This window comes from Calypte anna, chromosome 7, assembly GCF_003957555.1.
Source record: "Calypte anna isolate BGI_N300 chromosome 7, bCalAnn1_v1.p, whole genome shotgun sequence".
Classification (NCBI taxonomy): Eukaryota; Metazoa; Chordata; class Aves; order Apodiformes; family Trochilidae; genus Calypte; species Calypte anna.
The window spans coordinates 27,875,673-27,881,737 of NC_044253.1; positions in this window are offsets into that span (position 1 = coordinate 27,875,673).

Below are 6,065 nucleotides of genomic sequence, written 5' to 3' on the forward strand. Positions count from 1 at the left end.
TGCTGCCACCCAAGAGCCTGAGAAGACTGGTGTTGGGATGGCTGCCAAGGCAGGCATGGCCAGGAGGTGCCCTGGTCTGGGTGGCAAGGATGAAGCAGGTCTGTTTTGAGGGCAAACCATGACAGGGAGCTTCTTCAGGCTCTCTTGCTGGTCAGTCCACACCCAAGCCACAGCAGGTGTCATGTGAAATGGTACAAATATGTGTGGTTATAGAGAAGACAGTTTTTGGTTGGACATACATGGAACCGTAGGTCACAGGGTTGAGCCAAAGGCACCGCCAATCTGCTAAAATCAGCCTATGCTGGGACATCTCCATGCTCTGCATCTTTACTTCCTTGTCCATATCTGCTCCAGAGTATTCCTACCCAAACTGTCTCCAGCCCAAGCCTTGCCTTCCTGCTTGGAGGAAAGGAGGAGCCACCTCTGAATAGGACACACCTGGGCAGATCTGGGAGTGCTGAAGCACAGCCTCACAGCAGAGCAGGTTACTGGGAGGTAAAGAGAAAAAAAGATAATTATCTGCTTCTAAGTTTGTTAGAAATAAATAGAGCAATAGTCTGAAAAGATCTCCCAGTGTGGGAATGCACCTGCAGCCAGTCAGGCACAATGAGGCAACATAGACCTAACAGATTAACTCTGAACAACTTTCAGCCTCTAGAGGGGAAAAAAAAATAAGGCCAATAGGCAGGGTGAGGGAAGTAGAGTGCCAAGGTGACTGGCCCCAGTTCCTTCTCTCTGGCTCTTCCTTTCAACCCCTCCTGTATAAAATATGCTTATTTTCTACTTAATGGCTCTAGAAGTCTTGTCTCCCTCCTGGTCAAATATTAGATGGAGCTTATCTCTGCCCCTCCACTACATGACATGATGCATATCAGGGGACTGAGAAATGCTGAGTAAAATGATAAGTAAAAATGTTAAGATTTTCATCTTAGCTCTGTGTGTGGATTTGCAGCTGTCTGGATGCTGTTTCCAACATTTGAGTACTGAAGGCAAGAGGAGAGTGACTTCATTTTCAACCTGGTGCCTGGGAGCAGCCCCTGGGGAGCAGAACCCAAGCAAGCTCTAGACCTGGTTCCTGTGCACTGCAAACACCCTGTTCAGTGAGGTAAGGGCACAGGGGTTTCCAGAGGGGAAACAGAATCATGGAATAACAGAATTATTGAGGCTGGAAAAGACCTTTGAGATCATCAGGTCCAGCCTGTGACCTAACGCCACCACATCAGCAGAACCATGGCACTGTGTGCTACATCCAGCCTTCCTTTAAACACCTCCAGGGATGGGTGACTCCACCACTTCCCTGGGCAGTCCATTCCAGTTCCTGATCACCCTCTCCATGAGGAAGTGCTCTCTGATATCCAACCTAAACCTCCCCTGGTGCAGCTTCAGGCCATCACCTCTTGTCCTGTCAAACCATACCCCCTGGCCTTGAAGAGGATGTGGTTTAGTCTGTGGGGTCTGCTTTGGGATCATCTGCCTTTCAGGGGCCTCAGGCCTTTCATAGAATCATTGAATGAATCACAGGCTCATAGAATGGTTTGGGTTGGAAGGGACCTTAAAGATCACCCAGTTCCAGCCCCCCTGCATGGGCAGGGACACCTCCCACCAGACCAAGTTGCTCAGAGCCCCATCCAACCTGGCTTTGAGCACTTCCACAACTTCTTTGAGCAGCCACAACTTCCATGGGCAGCCTGTCCCAGTGTCTCACCACCCTCACAGGAAATAATTTTTTTGTAACATCTAACCTAAATCTCCCCTCTTCAAGTTTTAAATCGCTGCCCCTTGTCCTCTTGCTACACATCATTGTGGAAAATGTTGAGCCTCCTCCTGGTACTTTGCCCTGTCCACTGTCTTGGGTGGGTTAAAAAGTCCAAGCTGGCTGTGATTGTTGTTGCATGGGCAGTGATCTGAACCTCCAGGAGGGTTTCTGGTTTGGGGTTTCCCTCCGGTGGGCATTGTCTGTTCTGTTCCCAACTAAGAAGCCTTTTCCAAGCTTTTTGACACCTGTGAATTTTCACTGACCTCCAGGGACTTACCTTTGGTGTCCTTCAGACAAGTTGGAGTCCTTTGCTGTTGTCTGTTTCATTAGGCTGCCTCCCCAACATCACATCTTAACAGGCAGGCACTAGGAAAGGCGAGATATTCAGGGTCTGCTGCTTCTTTGCAGTAATATCAGCCTCTTATCATGGCAGAGACCCCTCTGGGCTCAAGAAAACTATGAATTCAGTGATGATGCCTTCAAACAGCCTGGAGCAAGCACCCGAGACAAACATAAATTGCCTTGTTTCTCAGGCTGGCTCTCTAAACCTGTGTTTGTGTAATTTTTGATCCTGCGAGCTGTCTAAACATGAAGACTGTTCAGAGGAAGTACTCTTGGCCCAGCTGATCAACTGATTGTGGTTGGGATGTATTGAACTGTTGGTGTCTGGCATAACTCCTAAATCCATGTTAAAATAGGTTATGAACTCTACCCGGATGCAAGCTCTGACCTTGAAGTTTTTTTCTTAAATCACATCTCTCAGGCTTCACGTAGGATTCATGTGGTCGGCACAGCCCAAATAGTCCAAAACAGTCTTTGGCTGTTCCAACACTTGAATTCATGTTGGTTAGGAAGGGTTTTGCTTGTTTTTTTTCAGCTACTGTTTACTTCGGTGAATCCTATGAGCTGTTGGTGATGGCCTTTACCAAGTATTTAACTTCCTGCCCAAAGGCAAATGCTTGAATTGTATTTTTTTATCACTGAAAATGACACCTTCCCACAAGACCAAGCTCACCTAGCTCACTTGGGAAGATCCTGGTCCTGTGGAAAAACTTAATTTCTGGTGGGAACTCTATGAAGCAGCTCTGTTAGGGAACAGTCTAGGTTTCTTTTTGTATTAAGAAAGTACTCAGGGAACAGAGGCTGTGGCATTTGTCCCCTTTCAAAGGTGAGATGGCAAAAGAACAGGAACTGTTTGGTCTTGCTTGATTGGTAAAACAGGTGAGGAAAGATAAAATAATTCCTCATGCATGGGAGTATAGGGCTGAGTAATATGAAGACATACAGTGAACATGGATTTGGGTTTGGTGCATAGTCGTCTCTGTAGACAATGTGAAGATGCAGCATTTCTCCAATTGACAGGAAGCTTGTGGCATAACCATCAAACTTATTAGATTCACATTTTTAAAACTGGGTTAGAGAGGAGGAAGGAGAGGACATGTATCCTGCTGTGCCCTCATCCAGATTAAAGCTCTCACATGGTTTGGAAAAATGTCCTTGCACCCTATGAATGAGATTCCACAAACTTTGTTTTCTAGTTGTCCTCGACTGTTGTTTTCTAATTGCAAAAAATATCATAGCATTGTTGTCTATGATCATTAATGTTTCATGAATGTTTTCTTTAAGAGACACTGTTTTGTTCATTCTAAAGATGTTGTCATGCCATAACATCATTAAACAGTCATATTAATAGATGAAACCTATAAGAATCCCTCACAGATCACATACAGAAATAGCATTGTTTATACCTTCCCTGTCCTGTTTGTTGGGTTCCAGCATGATGGAGAAGATAAGAAGCCTTTATAAAACTGCCAAGAAGCTGCAGGGAGAAGGAATGCCACCCCAGCCCTCACAGATCTCATGACTCAGAGATGACTGCCAGGGGGTGAGGGGAGAGGCAGAGGCACCCATGAAATTGCCTCTCCCAGTAGCAGAGGCTTGGTCAAGACCAGAGTGTTTTCAGCTGCCTGGTTTCTTGTTGCTTTTGCTGTCTTCTTGTGAGTAAGGGCCTCGTGTTCTCTCCACCCATGGCTTGCAGGTGGGCTGGAGCTGCTGGTGGTGAATGCTCCTGGTTTGACTCCACTTGGCTTTTGGAAACTCCTGCAGCTTGGCCAGGTGTTTGGAATGACCATAGGGTCATCAGAGGAGCTGATGTAAGCTAAATCAAACCACCCCCTAAGCATAATTTCAGCATCTTATAGCACTCAGTCTGCTGGTTATTGCATGCATGGAAAGACTCAGTTTTCCCTGTGTTCAAGACCAGGCTGGGTGGGACTTTGAGCAGCCTGGTGCAGTGGAGGGTGTCCCTGATGATGGCAGGGAACATACCCTGATGATCTTTGAGGTCCCTTCCAACCTAAACAATTCTCTGATTATATGATTGATGATATGAAACAAACAGCACTGGGTTTGCATGCAGGGTGGTGGGAACCTTGTGGAGGCATCTCTGCCCTCTGCAGCACTCGGGGCAGCTGTCTGGAAAATTAGACATTGTTATACTTGGAGAATTTGTGGGTTTTTTCATTTGGTTTGGCCAAGCAGGATCCTCTGCACCTGGAGGTGCTGGGCTGACAATGAGGACCAGAGACTGAGAGCATTGCCTGGTTTCACTGGAGTTGCACTTGATTGTTTTTGAGCTCTCTGAGTTGTATCTTCATCCATCAGTTTTGTTGAACTCTGATTGCAGAGGACGGGTTTACTTCCAGTTATCAGAAAAAAACACTGTAAAATGGGCAGCTGGAGAAAGCCCAGGTCATTTGTCCTACGTATCAGTTCACAGTTATCTTACAAAAGATTTCCAAGAACCACAAAGATAAAAGTTCATGTGAATACTATTTTTAACAGCAGCCATGCTTCTAGAAGGGCTTATTTCTCTGAAAGACAGTAGCAAAAAAACTCTGCTTACGATTTGGCAAGACTGAAAATCAGAAACTGAGCCAAGGCTCCAGCTGTACCTGGCTTTGCGGGGAAGGCTTAGCCTGTAATGCTTTTTTCTCCTATTTTGCCACCCAGGTGCCTGGATCCTCAGCCTTACTGGACCTGAATTGAACCCTCCAGCTTATATGACTTGCCTCATCCTTTGCCTCTTTGCTCTAAAGTTCCACCCCATGGTCACCACAGGCACTGGTGAACTTCATACAACATCATCTGGCCCTACGTGTCATAGAGTCTGTGTGAGTGTCACTGGGGTTGATTATTTTCCTTTTCATGAGGTCATAAGATTTGGGAGCTTTTTTCATGGTTGGACGATGAGGGAAAGAACTGCAGGCAGGAGGATTTAATTCCTCTCAAAGCAGAGGGTCAGTGGAAGCTGGTGGTTATGGGTCTGTGCCATTACGAAATTCAAAAAACTGCTCTGAAAGAGGAAGAAAAGTCTGTCTTTGCTGGCATATATATACTGCTGAGCTAGGAGAATAGAGCTGTCCTGAAGAAACACAGACCAGGTGGCCAAGAAAGCCAATGGCATCCTGGCCTGTATCCGGAACAGCGTCGCCAGCAGGTCCAAGGAAGTGATTCTGCCCCTGTACTCAGCGCTGGTGAGGCCACACCTTGAGTCCTGTGTCCAGTTCTGGGCCCCTCAGTTTAGGAAAGATATCGAGGTCCTGGAGCAGGTTGCCTGGAGGCAACCAGGCTGGTGAAAGGACTCGAGCACAGACCCTATGAGGAGAGGCTGAGGGAGCTGGGGCTGTTCAGCCTGGAGAAGAGGAGGCTCAGGGGAGACCTCATCGCTGTCTACAACTACCTGAAAGGAGGTTGTAACCGGGTGGATGTTGGTCTCTTTTGCCAGAGGACTTTCAACAAGACAAGAGGGCAGGGTCTTAAGTTGTGCCAGGGGAAATTTAGGTTAGATATTAGAAAGAATTTCTTTACGGAGAGAGTGATCAAGCATTGGAATGGGCTGCCCAGGGAAGTAGTGGATTATCTGTCCCTGGAGATATTTAAAAAGCGACTGGATGTGGCACTCAGTGCCATGGTCTAGCAACCGCAACGGTGGTAAAAGGGTTGGACTTGATGATCTCTGAGGTCCCTTCCAACCCAGCCAATTCTATGATTCCCAGGTAGATACACCAGTTGAAAGCTATTCAGTGGACCCGCACTTATGGCATTTCCCATGCAATGGTTTTCTGGTTAATCCAGCACTTTTTGGGGGTATTGGTGCTGCTGAGCACTTGCATGTTTCACATTTTCATTGCTTAGCACGCCTCCAGTTTTATGCAACCTCCTTTTCCTTTTAGAGGAGAAAGTATTCAGATCCAAACAGCACAATCCTGAACGCTGGAGCTCCTGACATGATTGCACTGGAACAGGG